This window comes from Alligator mississippiensis, chromosome 11 (genome assembly GCF_030867095.1).
Source record: "Alligator mississippiensis isolate rAllMis1 chromosome 11, rAllMis1, whole genome shotgun sequence".
Lineage (NCBI taxonomy): Eukaryota > Metazoa > Chordata > Crocodylia > Alligatoridae > Alligator > Alligator mississippiensis.
In genome coordinates, this window is record NC_081834.1 from 16,354,743 (window position 1) to 16,378,332 (window position 23,590).

The following is a 23,590-nucleotide window of genomic DNA, read 5'->3' on the forward strand; positions in this document are numbered from 1 at the left end:
TTCTTCTGCTGAAATACGAATGCCATATGTAGGGTGCATGCATACCAGCCCAGCCCCTGGCTTCTTTACTTTTCATTCCATCCAGGAAGAGCACACACCAACTGCTGAAACTTCCTTAGCCTGACGAAGGGTTTTTGAACCCGAAAGCTTGCTTAATAATTATTTTCCAACTATTTGGGTTGGTCTAATAAAAGATATCAGATTCACCCAAGGAACCTTGTCTGCCATATGCAGGGTGTATCTGCTAACTCACAATACCACGGCGGCAGGCACAGCCTTCATGACTGCTGTACTGCTAGTTCAACATACAGTTATGGTCTAACTCTATGGGAGTTTATAGCCTAAGTCATCTGATCTCTCATTAAAACAAACTCAGTTCTCAGGACCTCCCTCTAATACTATATTGATTTGCTTATGAAAAAATAATTGGGATGGCTGATTTCTCTGGGACATGTAGCTACTTGGGAAGGCCTGCAAAAGAAGAGGACTTTTGTATGTTGCTCTGAAAATGAAAAAACCTGGGTTTATTCTTAGCCTTCGTAGAAGTGAATTCCTTCTTCTATATGTGGGCCCACAATTTGAAACCTAAGGCTGCCTACAGATGTGCTCTGATGCATCCTAATTAGAATGGGTTGGAGCAGATTCATTTAATCAAGTGTGCTCCATGTTCTAATTAGAACACTCTAGCATCATCTCAGCATCATGTGTATTAAGCCCCCCGCATTTCAAAATGGCTGTGGAGGCACTGACTAAAGCACCCTTGTGGCCATTTTGAAATGCACAGAGGCTTAATACATGTGATGGTAAACCATTTTAATAGAGCGACTGTCTGAGAACTACTCTAATTAAAAAACTAACCCCCATCTCTGAGCGTGTGTATAGGCAGCCTAGATTCTCAACCTCTAGTATCCCTGTTGGAGCAGAAAATGGAACAACTAGAAGAAAACATTTTTAATTGCCTCAGGCAGTGACTACTGCTGCAAATACCTAGGGTATCGTTTCACCCTGACAGTCCTTGAGAGCACAACAGCACAATATGCATATTTCAAACATATTCATTTCACCAGAGACTCCTTTGAAAGCATTTTAACCACATTATTTTCCAAGCTAACAGAAGTCATTACAAGCCAGACACAGGAGACAGTGAAAGTGTAAAAGGCAACTTTTAGAATTTAAATTTAAAAAAAAAATCAGCATAGTGGAGACAGGGAAGCAAATAATGAAACTCAATGATTGGGAAAAGGAGCCCAATAGATGGTTTCCTAAATTTTGGGTTTGAAAAATTATCCCAGAAAGCTTGTGGAAACAGACTCTCTAATAGAGTTTATGATACTTTCGTTTCCCACTGTTGTCAGCGCAGGGGAGAATAGAGCTCTGCAGAAATTAAAAAATGAGGACATAAAAGATAATTATAATGGTTTGAAACTCAGAAACTTTGGTTTTGGTTCAGTTCAAGCTGGTTTTGATGTTGTCTAAACTGGTTCTCTCAATTCTAATAATATTCACCCAAAAGGATCTCAGAGATTTGTATCAACATTAAAATAGGTGTTGGGTTAATATGGGTTTTTTTAGTTAGAGGAGATTAAGTAGAAGCATTCCACAGGCTTTTTATTAGTAGCATCAAATTTGATGTTACTATTACATTTTTTTTTTTTTGGTTATTTTCCAGGTGTATGTTGTGCAGCCTTGGATATCTATTGTGCATTGTGGGGCTGATTGGATAAGAGGCTACCGTATAGGTGCTGGACATGTGGGGAACCAAGGGGCCTGGCCCCCCTCAGAAAGAAGGTAGGGTGACCACCCATCCCTAATTGGGCAAGTCAGTCCCAAAATGGAAACATCAAGTTCTTGTCCCAGTATCGTGCAGGGATCCAGGTTTTCCATTCACCACGGAAAAATGCAGGAAATGGCAGGTTTCCCCTTGCAGGCTGGCAAAAAATTACCAGCCTGCAAGGGGCTGCAAGGGGTCAGATGGAGGGGGCACCATGCACACATGCATATGGCCAGGAATACAGCCCAAAGCAGTAGTGAAGAGCAGCTCCCCCAGCTGCCTGCAGGTAAATCTATGGGGATATGGACACAGTGAGGGAGGGAGTGGGGCAGGAGCAGGGCCTGGGGGTACTGTCCAGCCAGGGTGGTGCATGGGGCTCAGGGCTTGGATGGGAAGTGGGACAGAGCCACAGGCAGCTCATCTAGGGGGCAGGAGGAGGCGGCTCCCTGCTACTGTGCGCACTCTGGGGAGGGAGGCATGGGGAGCATGTGCCCCCCAGATTTGTGCGTGGGGTGGGAGCAGATGTAGGTGGCCCACTGCAGCCTTGGGGCTCCCCACCATGCTGCTGTCCAACCAGGAGCCCCATGCCAGCTATGCCATCATGGCAATGTGCCCCCCACCCACCTGGCAGCAGCAGTGGGGAGGCACAGAGTTATGCCCCCTGCTGCTGCCCGGGTGGGGGGGGAGGGGGAGGTCCTTGCCATGGCAGCATGGCTGGCATGGGGCTCCTTGGCAGGGTGAGGCAACAGTGCGGGGAACCCTGAGGCAGCAGCAGGCAGCCCACATCTGCCCCTGCCTCCCCATGGGCTCTGCTGTGGCTGTGCCACCAAAGAGGGTGAAGGGAGCTCATCTTAGCCCCTTCCCCTAGCAAAAATAAAATGTGGTGCCTAAGGGCTATATGGAGAGTTTATTCAAGACAGAAAATTACAGGAATTATTTAAACTGCTGTTATGCAGAAAAAGAAATTAGGCTTTGACCCCACATCAGATCTGTTTGGGTGAGCCCCTGAACTCATGTACAGCATCACAGACCAAAAAGGGACTCAGAAAGGAAAGAACTGATGGGTCTACCCATGTGAACAGGAGGGCCACATCAGCACCTGTGACAGCAGAATGGGATGGGATGTGTTGAACAATCATTTTCTGCTTTAAAAAAAAACCAGCAGCAAAAAGTTGTTAGGCTAGGGACAGAGATTACACAAAAACTGGTATAAGGGACCAGAAACTGGTCCAAATCCATAACACAACAGAAATGTAGTACACATAACTGCTTTTGAAATGGCTGAAACCAGTTTAAGATAAACCTGGATGGATATAGTATCAGACTTAACTGATTTAGATTAAATTGGTTTTTTTAACTTCTGTCCCAAATGCCTTACAGAGTCAAGTTAACTCACAGTCTCCAGCATCCCAGGATGGGTGGGTTAGTCTTGGCTCAAGCTGTCTGCTCCAGTCGAGCAGGGAGGTGTGCTCTAGTGCCCCCCTCCAGCTTCGGACTTGGGCCACCGCAGGCAGGTGGCTGCATTTCTAGAGCCAAAAGTGAATCTCTGTTCGCTTGCTTATCAGTTCAATCTACACAGCTTAGACTAACCTACGAAGACTGAATTGATTCAGTCTCAGGCTTTCTGACAGTCCGTCCTTAGCCCTAACGTTCAAACTAAAAAATAACTCAATACAAAAATCACAGTTCCTATTCCTATGGTCTAGTCTGGGTGAGAACCATGCTCCACTCTTTCTGTGGGAATTCATCTGTAACATAAATTCAAGATTAATTGGGTTTGATAGAAGGATCAAGATGGAGCATGACTAAAATGCTGGCAGCATCTGGGAGCGGGGAGACCTGTATTCTGGTCCCTGATCCAAGGACTGCTTATGCACTTTACATCAAGCTGTTCAGTGCACAGCGGTTGGAGCGATTCCATTTTACTCTACAGTGATTTCAACACAGTCATTTCTTTCCTGATATTATGTTTTTGTAAAGCCAAAATGTGCCACCATTTATAATCAGAGGATGACAATTTTCCTGCGCTGAGACCCAGTATAGTTAGATGTCCAGGCTGAAATCTAATAACTGGCATAACTCCAGCACAATCAAATACAACAAAATGGAAGTGGTAAATTGCAGTAGAAAGTCTGTCAGGTCGATGAATTATCATGATTGTCCAGGTTAATTCAATAGATGATGCTCTCTGCTCTGCAATAAATCTGATATACTGTGTGCAACAATAATATATGCAGAACCAACCTGAGCACTAAACTGAGATATCATTTGCATTCCAATTATTGCAGCTGCAAAGTGACTAGTTACTATGCCAGTGTCCTGAAGCTTTGATAAAAAAGATTTAATATGAATCACAAAGATTTGATTTTAAAGCATCTCCAGTGTATATGTTGGGAAAGGTTTTTCTGACAAATTTTAAAGCTTTGATGTCACAGCTCTGGCCAAACTTCCCCTTCTGGACTCTCACCAGCGTATTGTTTTTGGATCTACACACGGTGAAGCAAGTACTGAGTCTGACCGGAGTCCAAACACTGTGTTGCTCTTTCTTGGTTTCTAGGCATGATCTTGGGATGCACATTGTCTTTCTAGCATACTTTCCTGAGTGCCTAAGTTCTGAGATGAGGGCTGCTTTCTTTAGTCTTCATTCGCTTAAAGCACAGTTTCCAGAGTTCAAACCATGTGGGCACTCTGTTTACAGCTTCTCCTGACACTGAAACATTCTTCCTCCCTCCAGAAGTCTTTGTACCTCTCTCAACCCAATCTTCTTTCATTACTCTGACATGCTCAACGTCTGTGTCTTCAAAGGACTGTACAAAAACTTCATGTTCCTCTTCTGGGAACAGTCTCTTTCTTCAAGCTCTACGCATCTGCAGAGAAGATAGGAAAAATGTTGATTTTATCTAGATGCAGCTATTTCTTCGTTCTGTCAGGTCAAGATCTATTTAGATGCTAATAGTTTTTTACTAGCCTCTTTACAGATATCTGCCCTGATGCCATCCTCTTGCCCCTTAGCGGATGAAGTAAAGGAAGTATACCAAGTAAGATTCATAAATTATACAAGGACAAATCACCCAAATCATCACCAGCAAAGGCATTTTTTTCATTAAAATATGAGCTCAGCTGATTATCTCTACACTGTCACATGAACCTGAGCAGTGAAGGGAAGAAATGTTAGGGAGATGATTTAGTAAGAATTTCCTGAAAAGAAACCCTGATATTAATCATTTGGCATTAAAAAACACACAAGTTTAAAAATATGCCTGGCACAATCGAGAAACTGCTGGGAGGGGAGGGGACCTAGAAAAGGGTAATAAAATAATATAACAGAGCACTTGAAGCTTTCAAAATGTTAAGGCTTTGCCCTAAGATATTTATAACATATGATGCCCTGAGCTTGGTACACTTATAGCTAAATACTGTGGTAAACAAACATAATAGAAATTAAAAATCTCTATCCAGAAGACACACCTCAGTTCTGAGAAGAATGACTTGAGATCAATGTTTATTAGAAATAGAAAAATATTTTAAAATGTCACAGTTACAAAAGCGCTGCAGTGTTTGGGCTCCAGCCCCATTGGCTGACCTTGAAATTGCCCGAGTCATGACCAGTTTCTACCTTCAATCTCAAATAACCATTGTAAATCTTATACAGTGTCATGTTCTCATTGTCTGGGCTTCGTACTTCCCTGCCAATGAAAGATTTTCACATAAATTATACAGGAAATGAAGCAAAATGTAATTACAATGCCCAACAGCTCCCAGGCAGATAGATAGTAAAAGACATGGCAAGCAGTTCAACAGTCAACTTTCAATAAATGTCATTTGGTAGCACAGATACAAATGAAGCACACATCAACATGATACCTTGCTCTGAATTATATCATCATCTTATCATCTGAGCAAAAAGTTATAAGGTGATGGCAATTTTGAACAATCAGTGCTAGCAAACTGAACAAAAGAGACTTTCATTCTTTGCTTTTAAACATTACTGGTTTGACTTTAAAATGTATCAACAAATTATATTATATAGAATTAAATTGAGTTATCTCAATGAAAACATTTCCACTGAGGTTGATTCAGACATTGAATAATCCATTAGCACCTTTACATTTTCAAACTAACAGATTTTATCTTCTTTTTTTTTTTATCCTCAAAAGAAAAAAAAAAGGCACAAATATATGGCTTTGGAGTATTCTGAACTGATGGCATGTGACTTATCTGAACAGAAGGCATATTACAGTGATACATATAGTAACATTTGTCCTTCAAGAACTCCAGATTAATTCATTCCCACTTTACTTATCAAGGTGCAGCACAATATGCAACACTGACTTACCATATTTATTTACAAGCAATTATTAGGAGATAGCTGTGCAATAAATAACAGAATTAACGAACATTAGTGACAAACTATGTATATATACCTAAACTTCAGATAGGTAAAACTGAAAGGACTCCAACTTCAGCATATGACTTTGTATCTAAGCAATAACAGAATTAATTCATTGAGATCTTTAGAATACAAAAACCACTATACATATACATATGTGTATACATGTGAGTATGCATATAGATATAGATATAGATCTTCGGGCACTTCACCAGAGCACCAAGAGTTCTCGAAGATCTGTGCCAGGGGCTGAGCTAAGATGCTAGCCAGCTCCTTGAGTACCCTGGGGTGTAAACTGTCAGGGCTGAGTCCAGCCTCTCAAGGTGTTCCTTCACGAGGTCAGCATTGATGGAGGGTAAGGAATCTCCCTCACCCAGGCCTCCCTGTCCCATAGTGGGCAGGGGTGTCCCATGGAACTGGTGAAAGACTGACACAAAATACCCATTTAGTGAGTTGGCTTTTTCCTGGGCAACGGTTGTCAGTTGCCCCATCTGGTTTAGCAGGGTCCAGTGCTGCCCTTGCTTTTCCAGCTCCCCACATATCTAAAAAAGGCCTTTTTATTGTCCTTGATACATCTAGCCAGTTGGAGTTCTGTCGCAGCCTTGGCTTTCCTGGTTCACTCTCTGCGGGTCCGGACCAGCGCAGAGTATTCCTCCTTTCATAGATTCATAGATGTTAGGGTCGGAAGGGACCTCAATAGATCATTGAGTCCGACCCCCTGCATAGGCAGGAAAGAGTGCTGGGTCTAGATGACCCCAGCTAGATACTCATCTAACCTCCTCTTGAAGACCCCCAGAGTAGGGGAGAGCACCACCTCCCTTGGGAGCCCGTTCCAGACCTTGGCCACTCGAACTGTGAAGAAGTTCTTCCTAATGTCCAATCTAAATCTGCTCTCTGCTAGCTTGTGGCCATTATTTCTTGTAACCCCCGGGGGCGCCTTGGTGAATAAATACTCACCAATTCCCTTCTGTGCCCCCGTGATGAACTTATAGGCAGCCACAAGGTCGCCTCTCAACCTTCTCTTGCAGAGGCTGAAAAGGTCCAATTTCTCTAGTCTCTCCTCGTAGGGCTTGGTCTGCAGGCCCTTAACCATACAAGTGGCCCTTCTCTGGACCCTCTCCAGGTTATCCGCATCCCTCTTGAATTGCGGCACCCAGAATTGCACGCAGTACTCCAACTGCGGTCTGACCAGCGCCCGATAGAGGGGAAGTATCACCTCCTTGGACTTATTCGTCATGCATCTGCTGATGCACGATAAAGTACCATTGGCTTTTCTGATGGCTTCGTCACGCTGCCGACTCATGTTCATCTTGGAGTCCACTAGGACTCCAAGATCCCTTTCCACTTCCGTGCCACCCAGCAGGTCATTCCCTAGGCTGTAGGTGTGCTGGACATTTTTCCTCCCTAGGTGCAGCACTTTGCATTTCTCCTTGTTGAACTGCATCCTGTTGTTTTCTGCCCACTTGTGCAACCTGTCCAGGTCTGCTTGCAGCTGTTCCCTGCCCTCCGGCGTGTCCACTTCTCCCCATAGCTTTGTGTCATCTGCAAACTTGGACAGAGTACATTTCACTCCCTCGTCCAAGTCGCTGATGAAGACATTAAAGAGTATCGGTCCAAGGACCGAGCCCTGCGGGACCCCACTGCCCAAACCCTTCCAGGTTGAAGCAGACCCAACCACCACGACTCTCTGGGTGCGACCCTCCAGCCAATTCATCACCCACCGGACTGTATAGTCATCCAAGTCACAGCCTCTTAACTTGTTCACCAGTATGGGGTGGGATACCATATCGAAGGCCTTCCTGAAGTCTAAGTATACGACATCCACCCCTCCTCCTGTGTCCAGGCGTTTTGTAACCTGGTCATAAAAAGAGACTAGATTGGTCAGGCACGATCTGCCTGCCACGAACCCGTGCTGGTTTCCCCTCAGCATAATTTGCCCTGCCGGGCTCTTGCATATGTGAGCCTTGATAATTTTTTCAAAGACTTTGCCAAGGATGGAGGTGAGACTGACTGGCCTATAGTTGCCCGGGTCCTCCTTCCTCTCCTTCTTGAAAATGGGGACCACATTGGCCCTTTTCCAGTCCTCCGGGACTTGACCCGTGCACCACGAGCGTTCAAATATTCCTGCCAGTGGCTCTGCAATGATGTTGGCCAGTGCCTTCAGCACCCTCGGATGGAGCTCATCCGGGCCTGCCGACTTAAAGGCATCCAGTTCTTCCAAGTGACTCTGCACCATCTCAGGGTCTACGCATGGAAGTCTGGCGCCTTGCTGCTGCCTCTCTACAACCCCAGTGAGAGACTTGTCGTGCCCCTCACTTAGGAACACTGAGGCAAAGAACTCGTTGAGGAGTTCAGCCTTGTCCCCCTTGTCCGTCACCAATTGTTTCTGCCCATTTAGTAGGGGTCCTATTCCTCCCTGGGCCTTCCTTTTACTCCCTATATATCTAAAAAACAATTTCTTGTTGTCCTTTACTTGGGTTGCCATCCTCAGCTCCATGGTAGCTTTGGCCCGTCTAACTGCCTCTCTACAAGCACGAGCAGAGGAGGTATATTCGTCTTTGGTGATCTCTCCCTGTTTCCACTTTTTATGTGCTCCCCTTTTGGCCCTTAGGCTGCCCTGGATTTCTCTGGTCAGCCAGGGAAGCCTCCTGGCCCCTTTCCCTCTTTTACCCCGCACAGGGATCGTCTTGCTTTGTGCCTGAAGGATCGTTTCCTTAAGGCACAGCCACCCTTTTTGAGCTCCCATCACTTCAAAACTCCTACTCTGCAGTGCGTCCTTGACTAATCACCTGAGTCCATTTAAATCAGCTCTCCTAAAGTCTAGCACTTTCACCCTACTAGTTACCTTACCCACTCAACATCTTATGCTGAATTCTATTATTAGGTGATCACTGTCCCCCAGATGGCTACCGATCTGGAGGTCCCCTACCATGTCATCCCCCGTTGCCAATACCAGATCCAGTAAGGCATTCCCCCTAGTGGGACCATGTACCTCCTGTGTCAGGTGGAGGTCCTGTACACAGGTTAGAAACCTGCGTGAGCGGTGGGACTTTGCCGTCTGTGTCTCCCAGCAGATGTCTGGGTAGTTTAGGTCCCCCATGACTACCGCTTCTTTAGCTTTTATGGTCTCCGTGAGCTGCCTCAGGAGCCCCGCATCTATTTCTTCCCCTTGATGTGGGGGTCTGTAGCAGACCCCTACCACCAAATCCCTTTCTCCTTGCCCCCCATGTAGCCTAACCCACAATCCTTCTACTTCCTCATCCTTGGATTCTGTCTTGATGAGGGTTGACGTATATTGCTCACTGACATAGAGCGCAACCCCTCCCCCTTTTTTCCCCACCCTGTTCTTTCTGTACAATCTGTAACCCTCAATATGTACTGCCCAGTCGTGGGACGAATCCCACCAGGTTTCCGTTAGCCCTACTAAGTCATAGGTGTTTTGTGCAAGCAGGAGCGCTAGTTCATCCTGCTTGTTCCCCATGCTCCTAGCATTAGTATATAGGCACTTGAGCCCTGCAACAGGTGCCTTTGCTGCCCCCCTGCTCCGAGTCCCAAGGGGCCCATTGTTTCTTACCTTCTTGTTTCTTACCTGTGCCGTAGTGCTGGCTGCCCCACATCTTGCAGGTTCCCAATGTTCTCCTTCTTCAGGCTGGGCTGTCCTTGGAGGTGGATCCAATCCTCCATCCTTTGTAGGTCTTTCTTTTTAGATGCAGGAGGTCCGCTAATTCCCTGCAGAGCCAAGGGGCTGCTGTACCCTTTTGCTTCCTTTCCTCCGAGATGGGAAAGACTTTGCTTGTGCATCCAGGATCGCTCCTTTGAGGAGCAACCACTTGTCCTGAACTCCCCTCTCCTTTGGGTTGTGGCCCTTTAGGGCCTCTCTGACAAGCCTCCTTAGCTTGTCAAAGTCAGCTTTCCTGAAGTCAAGGACTTCTGTATTGCTGACTGACTTGCCAGCTTTACGGCAGATGGTGAAGGTGATCAGCTCATGGTCACCATCTCCCAGCTTCCCTTTGATCATTAGGTTGCTGATTAGGTCATCCCCCATTGCCAGAACCAGGTCAAGCAGCGCTTTACCTCTCATTGGGCCATTGACTTCTTGCATCAGAGCTCATCCACACACGAGAGAAAGCTTTGCGACAACTCAGATTTGGTCGAGCGCTCTTCTGTATTACAGTCTGTATTTCTGTTATCTTATCCTGGAATACCTTTCACCAGTACAGGCATGATAAATTCTACACTATTCCATACCAGAGAGCCAGAGCCTTGTAGGCTTGCCCGCACATGTATTTTTAGCTACAGATGTAGCTAACACTGATGTAGCTGCACCAAGATAAATCCCAATTGTAGGCAAAATTCAGTAGTACAAATATCGTGCATCAGCAGATGCATGACAAATAGGTCCAAGGAGGTGATACTTCCCCTCTATCGGGCACTGGTCAGACCACAGTTGGAGTACTGCGTGCAATTCTGGGTGCCGCAATTCAAGAGGGATGCGGATAACCTGGAGAGGGTCCAAAGGGCCACTCGTATGGTTAAGGGCCTGCAGACCAAGCCCTACAAGGAGAGACTAGAGAAACTGGACCTTTTCAGCCTCCGCAAGAGAAGGTTGAGAGGCGACCTTGTGGCTGCCTATAAGTTCATCACGGGGGCACAGAAGGGAATTGGTGAGTATTTATTCACCAAGGCGCCTCCAGGGGTTACAAGAAATAATGGCACAAGCTAGCAGAGAGCAGATTTAGATTGGACATTAGGAAGAACTTCTTCACAGTTCAAGTGGCCAAGGTCTGGAACGGGCTCCCAAGGGAGGTGGTGCTCTCCCCTACCCTGGGGGTCTTCAAGAGGAGGTTAGATAACCATCTAGCTGGGGTCATCTAGACCCAGCACTCTTTCCTGCCCATGCAGGGGGTCGGACTCGATGATCTATTGAGGTCCCTTCCGATCCTAACATCTATGAATCTATGAAATAGAGGCTGTGTGATTCTAGCCTCCTTCCAACAGCAACAGGGATCAATGAGAAATTGCCTGAAGGCCACTCTGTCCTCCTCCATCATTGTCAACTTTTCTATTGGTTCTATTTTATTTGTTAGCTCATAGTGTGGTGCCATCTGTGAAATACCCAAGATCAGGAAATAAGGCAATCACCACCACTACCACCAAATACAGGGTATAGGGTAGAACCTCCTTAATCATATTTAAACAAAATTGTCTCAAGTTAATGGAAACCACACACAGACTGACCATAATACTGTGCTAAAGCATGACACATTTGTTGGTAAAAAACTAATTGGTCAAGGAATTTAGACACTTAGCCTTAACTTCGAAGGTCCTGGTCGATGCTATACACATAGGTGCTCAGAACAAATATTGAGTCAAGTAGAGGGAGCTATGTGGGGAGGGGAATAGCACAGATGCTCAGAGATCCACAAGATTTCACTTTGGATCTTGGGAAACCATGTGGATATCTCACGTTCCTTTTCTGTAGGTTGGCAAATCTCAACCCTCTTTGTAGGGTGCATAGCCGAAAACACAGCATTTTGATATTTTGCCGCTCCCACTTGATCCCTTCACAGGAGTGTGAAATCTAAGGCATGCCACAATCACATCAAAGCCAAGGGAAGTTTTGCAATTAATTTCAGTAGGAGCTAAATCAGACACCTGTCCCTTTGTTTTAAAATTCTGAATGCGAAAGGCTGTCATGGTGAAATAATTTATGAGCCATTGGATCATGTTTTTTTCTATAATGTTACACTTTGTTAGTGGGAACTTTATCGTACCTGTCTCATACAGTATTTTTATTTTATCATTTTTAGCGCAACCATCTTAAGAAACACAATGCAAAAATAACACAGCCAGAATGGAGTTGAACAGCATGATTTTTTAAGTAAGAGTAATACTTCAGGCTTCATATAGCTCTTTTTTCTCAGGCTCTCAATGAATACTTCATGAATACTAATGAAGTAAGTTTTATAGCACTCTTACATATTATGACCTAGATTATAGAGCTAGAGAAATTGAAAGACACGGAAGTTAACAGTGATATACCCAAGGTGAAACAAGCAACTAGGGGCTAAGCCTATAATATGATGGTACTCAACACCGGGCAGGCGGTGCAGCCAGCATGCAGGAGGCAGGTGGTGTCACATGGCTGCTGGGGCACTGGCAGCAGGGTACAGACCTCAGCCTGCAGCGGCACAAAGATCAGGGTGGAGCACGTGCCCCCTGTGCTTACCCCAGGGGTGCATGCAGCAGCAGGAGTCCCCCACTGTGCCCCTGGATGAACTGCCTGGGCTCCAAGTGTCCCACAACCCACCCTGACCCCAAGGCCCCATTCAGCCCAGCCCCTGCCCCTGCCCCACTCCCTCCTTCACTGCAGGGGGCCTTGATCTGCCTCCTACCTCCCCATAACAGACGCATCTGATGAGAGAGGGGGGCGTGTGTGTACGCAAACGTGCATGCACTCAGCCACCCCAAATCATAATTTCTTCCTCCACCTATGATCCTAACGGCTACTTTAAAAAACAATTACTCATTTCTTTTTAAGATTGATAAAAATTCCCATCTTTTCCAAATAAAACCTAGGTCCAGCCTAAATGTAGAAACTGTATTGGTACTGTTAATAATTTTTAACTTAAATTGGTGCAACCCTTTTAGTGGAAACCTTAAAATTGATTTAATAATAGCTAATATCAATTTAACTAAATCTGTTGACCAGTTTAAATGCCCATACAATTTAGCTGTGAATTGATTAAAAAACTGATTTAATTTAGTCAGGGAAACGTGTGTGTGTAGACAGGTTTTTACATTTGAATTCTAAATTGGAGTACATTGTCCTCTTAACTAATGAAGCTGGAAGATGAACAATAGCAAGTGTATACTCATGTGTGAAGTAATCGATTCCTTTGAGACTAGTGATACTACAGTGGTAGTAAAGTAGCGTAAAGCACTAAGGTAGCAAGAGATTATGGCAAAAACTAAATCTGCAAAAGACAATTTCAGTGAAAGCTGGCCCCCCACAGTCTTGTTTTTGTCAGTCAAAAGATTTTCCTTTAGACGTTGCTCCATTATATTGCAATGAATCTTACGCCACTGCAAACACAGATGTTCCCTAAATCTGTGCAAATGCCACCTGCTGTGTTAGTCCTCACTTTCAGTTTGGAAGGACTTTGTTAATGAGGACAGATTAGCCACTTATTTTTCAATGCATCTGCATCTGTTGCAGTGATCTTAGTTTTTTCCTTCAGTGAGATACAAGTCCAGTAGCTGTGAAAACAAATCAGGAAAAACATGAAGCTGTTGCACAAAATGAGTGAACCGAGGTGAAAATGAAACATTTATTTTATTTTATTTTTAAATTGTATGGCATAAATGGATTGGGTGGCTCGCAGAACTAGAAAGATAATACATAGCCTTCCATGTTTATGCCACAAAAAAAAGGAGATATGAGTTAAGGTTGGAACCACAATGCCCAAAAGACAACGGAGTCTGCTAGGTTATATGAAATAAATTGCTGGCCAGATTACCTGTCACAGAATGCAGGTGTTATCAGTATTAACAGAAAACCTAGGAATTCATAGATTTCATAGACATTAGGGCTGGAAGGGACCTCGGAAGATCATCCAGTCCAGCCCCCCGCCCAAAGGGCAGGAAGTCAGCTGGGGTCATAGGATCCCAGCAAGATAAGCATCCAGTTTCATCTTGAAGGTTTTCAATGAAGGCGCTTGAACAACCTCCAGTGGCAGGCTGTTCCAGACCTTGGGGGCTCGGACAGTAAAGAAATTCTTCCTTATGTCCAGCCTGAAATGATCTTGTAGTAGTTTGTGACCATTCGTCCTCGTCATCCCTTGGGGCGCTCTGGTGAACAAACGTTCCCCCAGATACTGGTGGTCACCCCTGATAAACTTGTAGGTTGCCATCAGATCACCCCTGAGCCTGCGCTTTTCCAGGCTAAAGAGCCCCAGGGCTCTCAGCCTGTCATCGTAGGGTCTGCTTCCCTGACCTCTGATCATGCGCGTGGCTCTTCTCTGGACTCTCTCAAGCTTCTCCACATCCTTTTTGAATTGTGGAGCCCAAAACTGGACGCAGTACTCCAGCTGCGGCCTCACTAAGGCCGAGTACAAGGGGAGAATGACGTCCCGGGATTTTCTTGAGAAGCATCTATGGATGCAAGCCAGCGTTTTGGTCGCTTTACTAGCCGCAGCATCGCACTGCAGGCTCATGTTCATCTTGTGGTCAATGATGACCCCCAAGTCTCTTTCTTCCATAGTGCTAACCAACATAGCACTGCCGAGCCTATAAGGATGCTGCGGGTTTTTCTTCCCAAGGTGGAGAACCTTGCATTTATCGGCGTTGAACACCATCAGATTCTCGTCTGCCCACTTGCTGAGCCTGTCCAGGTCAGCCTGGATCACCCGCCTGTCTTCTGGCGTGGATGCTTTGACCCAAAGTTTGGTGTCATCGGCGAACTTGGCCAGTCCACTTCTGACTCCAGTGTCCACATCATTAATGAAGATGTTGAACAGTATGGGTCCAAGGACAGAGCCCTGGGGGACCACACTGGTCACAGGACACCACGATGAGTGACTTCCATCAATTACTACCCTCTGGGTCCGACCCCGGAGCCAATTTTCCAGCCAGTGGATCGTGGAGGACCCAAGGCGACAATTGGCCAGTTTCTCCAAGAGACAATCATGGGACACCAGATCGAAGGCTTTTTTGAAGTCAAGATATATGACATCAATCTCATCTCCCTTGTCCAGGTGATAGGTCACCTGGTCGTAGAAGGAAATGAGATTGGTCAAGCAAGACCTACCCGCAACAAACCTGTGCTGGCTATCCCTTAAGACGTTGGCGTCGGCCAGTCCATTAAGGATGGCCTCCTTAATAAACTTTTCTAAGATCTTCCCCGGGATAGAAGTCAGGCTGATGGGCCTATAGTTAGCCGGATCCACTTTCCTCCCTTTCTTGAAGATAGGCACCACATTGGCCTTCTTCCAGTCTTCGGCACTACACCAGAGCGCCAAGAGTTTTCAAAGATCCGCGCTAGAGGCTGGGCTATGATGCTCGCCAGCTCCTTGAGTACCCTGGGGTGAAGATTGTCAGGGCCGGCTGACTTGAAGGTATCCAGCTTCTCAAGATGTTCCTTCACGAAGTCAGCACTAATGGAGGGCAGGGGATCACCCTCACCCAGACTTCCTGGCCCAGTAGCGGGCATGGGCATCCCATGGGGCTGATGAAAGACCGACGCAAAGTACCTATTTAATAGGTTGGCTTTTTCCTGGGTGTCAGTTGTCAGTTGCCCCATCTGGTTCAGCAGGGGTCCAACGTTGCCCCTGCTTTTCCTCCGGCTCCCCACATATCTGAAAAAGGACTTTTTATTGTCCTTGATGCTCAAAGCTAGCTGGAGTTCAGTTGCAGCCTTGGCTTTCCTGATCTGCTCCCTACAGGACCGGACCAGTGCAGAATAATCCTCCTTGGAGGTGACTCCCATCCTCCATCCTTTGTAGGCCTTTCTTTTTAGCCTCAGGAGGTCTGCTAGGTCCCTGGAGAGCCAGGGGGGCTGCTGTGCCCTCTTGCTGCCTTTCCTCCGAGATGGAATAGACTTAGTTTGTGCATTGAGGATCGCTCCCTTGAGGAGCAACCACTCTTCTTGAACTCCCCTCTCCCTGTGGTCACAGTCCCTTAGGGCCTCACTGACAAGCCTCCTGAGCTTGTCAAAGTCGGCTTTCCTGAAGTCAAGGACTTCCGTGTTGCTGACTGACTTGCCAGCTTTTCGGCGGATGGTGAAGGTGATCAGCTCATGGTCGCTGTCACCCAGCTTCCCATCGATCACTAGGTCGCCGACTAGGTCATCCCCAGTAGCCAGCACCAGGTCGAGCAGCGCTTTGCCTCTCGTTGACCCATAGACTTCTTGAGTCAGGTAGAGGTCATCCACGCACGAGAGGAAGCTCTGCGACCGCTCAGATTTTGCTGAGCGATCCTCCCACGAGATGTCTGGGTAATTGAAGTCACCCATGACAACCATGGTCCTGGAGCAAGCTGCCTCCGCCAGTTCCTGGGCAAACTCCTGGTCTAGCTCAGGACTTTGGGTGGGAGGTCTGTAATAGACTCCCATCATTGTGTCCCCTGTGCCGTGTTCCCCACGGATTTTAACCCAGAGGGTCTCCAGCCGTCCACCCTGGTCGCCAATATCGGCTTGCAGGGACGCGTAGCTTTCCTTAACATAGAGAGCTACACCCCCGCCCCTTTTCTCTACACGATCCCTCCTGTACAGGGTATAGCCACCTACCCCCGTGGTCCAGTCATGGGTGGAGTCCCACCAGGTCTCCGTTATCCCTATGACATCGTAATTGTTTGCATTGAGCAGGAGGATAAGCTCCTCCTGCTTATTCCCCAAGCTCCTGGCATTAGTGTACAGGCAGGCAAGTGCCCCCGGGGGGCTCCTTCCTTGCCCACAGATTTTACCAGGGCTGGGGCTGGGGTGTGCTCCCTTGAGTGCCGTGATCCGCTGGCTTTGCAAGGATTGTTCAGCGGGCCAGCAGTGGCGGTAGTCCCCCCGTCCCCCAGAAGGCTTAGTTTAAAGCCCGGTGGAGCAGGTCAGCCAGTCTGGCTGAGAAGAGCCTCCTCCCTAGGGGAGAGAGGTGGAGACCATCTCTTCCCAGCAGCTCGCTGCCTCTCTCGCCAAAGAGCGGGCTGTGGTCATGAAAGCCAAAGCCTTCCTGACGACACCAGCGCCGCAGTCTTTGGTTGACCACATAGATCATCCTGTCCCTTCTCAGCCCATAGCCTGAGACTGGGAGGATCGACGAGAACACCACCTGTGCCCCCAGACCCTTAAGCCCCGCTCCCAAATCCCTGTAGCGCCTCATGACCCGGCTGGGAGTGCTCCGAGCCGTGTCATTGGTGCCCACATGAATAAGGAGCATGGGATAGTGGTCTGTGGGTTTGAGGAGCTTGGGGATCCTCTCTGCAATGTCCCGGATGCGGGCCCCTGGGAAGCAGCAGACTTGCCAGGCTAAGGGATCGGGATGGCAGATTGGCCCCTCCGTCCCCCTCAGGAGGGAGTCTCCCACAACAAACACCTTACGTTTTGTCTTGGGGAGAGCAGGGGCGGGAGCTGCACTTAGGCCCATGTTGCCTGTGGGGGCCGGCAACTCAGCAGGCTCTGCTGGGGCAGCAAGAGGTGCATACCTGTTGCTCAGTTCTGGCGGGGGAGGGGCCTTGGTGCGGCGGGCCTTAGGGCCCTTGATCACCTTGGTCCATGCCCCTGGCTGGACACAGCAGGAGGTCCCAGAGTCCTCCTCTGGCCTGGAGGGAGACTGTGATCTACCCTCTGCCTCCCGGGGGAGAAGGGCCTGGCAGTAGGAGTCTATCTCCTGCTCGCAGTCCCTGATGGCACGCAGTCTGTGGACTGTGGCCTGAAGCTCCTCCAGCTGGCGCGCCAGAGACCCCAAAAGGGAGCAGACCCCGCAAGGGGAGGTCGCCATGCTCCCAGGCCCCAGAGCCTGAAAAAGGGACAGGCAGCCCCTGCAGCCGAGAGCCAGGGGCTCCGTCTGCGTGGAGCCCGGAACCAGGGGCTCCCTCTGGGTGGCCGTCTCTGAGGTGCCAGGGGGGGGGCCGCGGAGCCCGAGGGGACCCTCGGGGTGCGGCGCGTGCCCATCCGTGTCATGCCTCTGGTAGGCTGGCTACGGCTGGGGCTGTCTACCCTGGGGGGTGTGCAGGCAGGGTCCGGCGCCCTCCCGTGCACCCTTCCGCGCGAACTCCGCGCTAACTCACGCGCCGGCAGAGAAGCGCGCCTGTTTGTGCGGCTCCGGTCGCGTGGTTCCCTGGAGGGCTGGGAGAAGTAGGGGCCTGGGCGGGGCTTGACCCGGCCCGGCTCCACTCAGCTGCCGCCTCCCACACACACACACTAAGGGGTTAGCCCCTTCTCTCCACCGGCCCCGCTTACCCTGGCTGCGCTGGGGGTCAGCGGGGGGGCTCCGCGGCTGCTGGAGGGTTTCTGGGGGGCTTCGGGGGAGCAGGGGCGCAGCGAGCTTTCACCCACACGTCTCTCGCCGCTCCTGCGTCTAACTGGGCTTTTTCCCGGTCGGCGGGCCCTTTTAAACTGTGTTTGAATGACTGGGTTTGAAGATTAAATGATTAGGGGGTAGCATCACCCCTGATTGAATAAAGGCATATTTCTGGGGTAGAATGAAGCCCCAAAAAATTCTTTATGACAGATGGTCCATGCCAATTATGGTCACATTTTTAAAAAAAAAAATCTGATTTTCCTAATCCCCCATCAACCTTACATGTAAGGCATGAATAATTTACAGGAATGAAAATCATCCATCTATGACTGAGCAAGCTTTGGGGTTTTGATATTTGAGATTTCATTAATTTTTTCATGTCTTTACTTGGGTCTGATGTCTGAACTCGGTTTTGTGAGCTGTTTACTGCGTATAGTATAAACTCGTAGCTGTAAAGGCTAAAATTCTACTGACTTGCTTGTGAAAGAGAAAGTCTGCAGATACTCTTCTGATGGACACCAGTATAGATAGATCAATTGCTTTTCTAAGGGACATTTTATCCATGTAAATATTCATATTGGTAAAAATCATGTTTACTTCTTATTAAGAAATAGATGCATACGTCTCTGCAGACAATATTGCATTTTAAAGGATCCTGATTTTCCTTTATTATTTGGCTGGAGGACTTTGTCAAGGTCTCTGGAGTACATATCTGTTATATTCCAAAAAAGATCATCTTATTTTACTATTTGACTGTTTCTTGTGCTGTAGAGAAAGCAGAAAGCTCCACCATGTGGTAAGTATACTTTTTTGGACGTGCAATGCTTATGATGGATAATTTATATTCATTAAGAAATACACATCGTCACGAATTCAGTTTAGACCAACTGTTGATAAAAATACAAATATGACAAGAAAGGTGCTCTTAAAATAAAAAAAGTGAGGGTATATTTTATTAATGGATATTCATGACTACAATTTTGTTAAGGAAACATTATTTCATTCAGAGGAACTTGAGAATATTTTTGTTGACACGTTATAAGCACCATCACAATTGCAATCCATGGACTAGGTCAGGGGTCAGCGACCCCCGGCACACGTGCCAAGCATGGCATGCAAGGCCATTTTGCTCAGCACACCACCGCCAGCCTGGGCTCTAAGCACCTGCTGCCAGCCATGAAGCCCAGGCTGCTCCCAGCAGGCAGCTGGGAGGCTATAAGCCCTGATGCAAGCAGACTGGTCTTTGTGGGCCAGCTGCAGCCAGGAGGCTGCAAATGACTGCTCCGGGGTCCAGCATGTCGGCACTCCGGCACCTTCCAAGGTAGACATTGTGGGTTTTTTCAGCACTCCGGCCAAAAAACGTTACCTACCCCTGGACTAGGTGGTTATTTGTATACTTTTTGGTTGACCCAGACGTACAGTCAAACTGAAACATCAATAACCCTGACTAATTTCATTTTATACAATATAGCTCTTTCCCCCTGCTTCTCATTTTTTCTTACTTCTAAGTTGCTCAATGGCAACGCTTTCACAGCTAGCAAACCAACCCCACAGAAGATTTTTACAGATCCAGTTTAATTGTACAGTAAAAAATGCATCTGGAAGACTGACAGGAAGCTAAGAATATTAATTGCACATAAAATTCGGGTGAAATGCTAGTCATCATTATTTAATGCCTTCTTGAAATGTAAACTGTTAGTTGACTCAAACTCTGTTCTTAAAAAACAGGTGCCATCTAAAGTTCTGCATTAACTGAAAGGAAATGCTCAGAGGTAGAAGCCAAACAAAAAGAAGGCATCAAATACTCCTGTTCCTTTATGACATGTAAAGACAGAAAGAAAGATATATATTTAGAAGAGAAAACGAGGCTGTCTTTACACGTCATAAAGGAACAGGAGTATTTGATGCATCTTTTCATAATATTATATATATATATATATAAATAACCATATTATAGTTTAATATTGTACACACAAGACAATATGAAGTCCTGACTTCCTTCTTTTTTTCCAGAGGACTTTGACAAGCTATTACAAGTAATGGTCTTTTAAGTTATTGTAATAGATGCTGAGCACACCCGAAGGAGTTGATAACTGCAAATGAAAACAACTTTACAGAGGTAAGTGTTATCATTATACCCACTTATCCCTGGGAATCCTAGATGAAAATATTAGAAGTGGGATCTAAACTTACTGAAGTCAATAGGGCTCTTTCTATTGCTATCCATCAGCTTTACACCAGGTTCTGTAGAAGTAAACCCGACTCCATGTTTAGAAAAGAGGAATTTTGCTACTGATTTCAGTAGAGTCAAGTTTTCAGCCTAAGTAAATTATCCAAGATCAAAGATTGTGTCAGGGACAGAATTAGGAGGAGAATTTAAGTTTCCTCAAATTCTCATGCTGTGAAGGAAACAATTTATTAAAGCAAAACCCTCTTTAGTGCAGTCCCAATCTGAAGTTGAAGACTTAAAAAAAGTGTGATGCAATAAATAAGCATCTGAATCAGACAAATGCATGTCTTATGCTTACTGGAAATAGGTAAGTGACTCTACTGTTTCAATGAGTAGTGTGAAAGATAATTTCTTCCTTATCACAATGATGAATAATCAACATATGGTGGGCAATGGAAAAGCATATAAAGCAAAGCCGAGTGCAGACAGCTCATTATATGAAATGTTCCTGGCAGTGTTCTAAGGTAAATGCAAGGTTTTGTTACTTCAGAAGTTGTTATAGTGACAGATAACAAAGCTGCCAAAGCATTCAGAACTCTCTTCCAGACTCTAATCCACTATATACTGAATGTGGAAAATCAAAGCTTCAGTAAATTTCTGCATGGCGATGCCTACACTATTGAATACTCATCTCCTTCTGTTATCCAAATCAGATAAGGACTACATTTATAAATTCAGAAACACCAGTTCCAGACAATCGGCTCATCTTTTTAAGAAACTAATCTCATTTTGGTGTAATCTGATTTACAATCTGTAACGAGATCTAACATGAAGCAACAATATCAATAAGATTAGGAACATTCATTTCTCAGAGAAGGAAATAGACAAATCCAGTCTTGCCTGGAGACAAAACAGTTGGGATTTGGGACACATGTAGAAAAATAGAAAGACTCTCATTTGAGAAGATGTGTCATGCCAGCAATATTTTCCTAAAATACTTAAAATAACCTTCTATATAGGCAAGTTGTGAGTCTAATGACTTTGGGAAGTACCGTTTGCTCTCCTACCCGTAAATGTTCCTACTCATAAGTAAGCAGTGGTTGCTCAATGATCATTATGACTGGGCTCTTCCTCATCTTCCAAGAGAATTCTCTCCCTTTCCCAGCTTCTCAAAGTCATGCCAGCAGCAAAAGTGATTTAGAATAGTGCTTGCATCTCGATGTTGTTCACCACCTGAGATGGCTGAGAAAAGGAAAAAGGAAACAAAACCAACAGCCTCACTTCTGATGAACAGACTTTTTGAAAAAAATACTTGTTTCCAAGCAGGAACCTTATTGTAGATTTATTATTCCAAGAAAAAGAGATTAAAATAAATTCAGTCTTGAATCAGGGCAATTTCTTAACAAGAGGGAAACTCCAGTTGTGCCTTTCTCTACATAGGTGTACATAAAGGAACAAAGGATTTAAACTATCCCAGAAGGAAGATAGGTTAAAAGTCTGAGAAAAAAAAATCAGAAAGGTTTGGAAGTCCTGTAGGAATTGATTGACATTGTCTGTCAGCCTGGATTTAATTATTCCTGGATAAAGTTTACTTGGTCTCTTTCCTACTATCAAGTGTCTTTAATAATTGTCTATAAAATCTATAGAAAAATCACTTGTGGTTTGAAATGAAATTGGTTTACATTACTATTCTTCACTGCCCTTACCTCGTCAATGGAAAGCATGTTGATGGGAAATATAAAGAAGGCCTTGAACATCTAGGTAGACTTTCAAACTATTCAGAAAGATCAGTCTGATGTCAATTTTTGTCTCTTAATTAAGGTATTAATTTGCAATTAGTCCTTGTCTAGAATTTACCTTTAGGAATAGATCTAAATTCCTTATTGTGAAAGGGCTGAAAATTTTAAAAGATTATCTGACTTATTCCAAGAGGTTAATGGTAGGAGCTTTAGAATTATACCTAATGGATATGGAAGGCCACTCTCCTCAAAACTACATGCATACCCTTCCAGATCAAGGTTGAGACTTGTTGATTTGAGTGCGAGAAACTTGCTGCTGTTATCCATGTTTTACTCTCTAGAAATATCATGCTGACAGCTTTGGATTAAGTGAAGATGGATGTAACAGATGTAGGCAAAATGCCTTGTTAGATCATTTATGCAATTATTTAAGACTGAAACTGTGAAAATACTAAAAGTAACATAGTCAGCAACTAGTTGTAACAGAGCCAATGAGCAAATGTACTGTACCAAGATAAACTTGCTGTCATTGGTTTGGTCACCTATATAAACAATCATTTGAGAGCTTCAGACAGAACCCAATCATATATGAGGAAGCAGGGTTGCCATTTTGGACAGTTTTGTGTTCCTTAGCAATTTTGGGGTGCTAACTCATGGTTTCCCTTATTCAAAGTGGCTGCCATCCCCTACATCAGCAGTTGGCAGTCTCAGTTTGCAGGCCAGGATGACCCAGCTCAGGTCAGAGGCAGGTGGCCATGTGCTAGGCAGCTGCTGCTTCTCTCTGCAGCAGAAAGGGGAGAGGCTTCTAAAGCCATGGCCACAGGTAGCACGGGTAAAGACCATGGCTGAAACCCCCCCACCATCAAACATCACTAAAGCTTCACGTCTTCAGGCCAGATCAAATGGCTCCATAAGCCACATCTGGTCTGGGGTCCATATATTTTCAGCTCCTGAAAGATATAGGTCTGAAGCCAATGAGGTGGCAGCTATGTCTGTAGAGTTTATTTCTATGTGAAAATGAAAGTAGCTTTTATTAAAAAGTCCTGGATCTTGATTTTAGGGCTGTATTCCTAAAGACAGCCAGAAGCAGGACAGTAATCCTAGATTGCCACCTGGCGGCGTATAGCTCAGAGGCACTAAGGCAGTGCAAACTGCAGTTGTGTGGGCTCCAAACTGGTTGAGGCCTGAAGTGCATGAATAGCTAGGAACATGACTAGAAGCCATCAAGCTCAAGACCTCTTTCCACAGTGGTGAAACTAACATGCAACGGTGAAGTTCACAGCTGTTATTAGTATAGCTGTCTGGTAAAGAGTAGGAAGCCAGTACTAAACCTTTGCATGAAACTCCCTAAGGGCAAAATGTGGTAGTGTAACTAGGGGTCCATAACCAGGACACCATCCCTGGCCACCCACTTCCAGTAGATGCAAAAACTGCAGCCACCAGTTCCAGTGGCCTGGCCATCACTGCTGGCCCAGCCACTACCACCAGCCCTGCTGCCCGAAGCATAAAATATGG

At 46.0% G+C, this 23,590-nt stretch overlaps 1 protein-coding gene across 6 annotated transcripts in view; it reads right to left on the reverse strand.

Moving 5' to 3' along the window:
* Nucleotides 1–936: 936 nt before the first annotated feature.
* The window catches only part of LOC109280665 (uncharacterized), a 596,100-nt gene continuing 573,446 nt past the window's right edge, over nucleotides 937–23,590 (reverse strand). For all 6 annotated transcript variants that reach the window (XR_009455566.1, XR_009455562.1, XR_009455565.1 and 3 more), the window contains one exon: nucleotides 937–4,638. The gene's annotated coding sequence lies outside the window, so the exon portion shown is untranslated. The remainder of the gene's footprint in view (nucleotides 4,639–23,590) is intronic.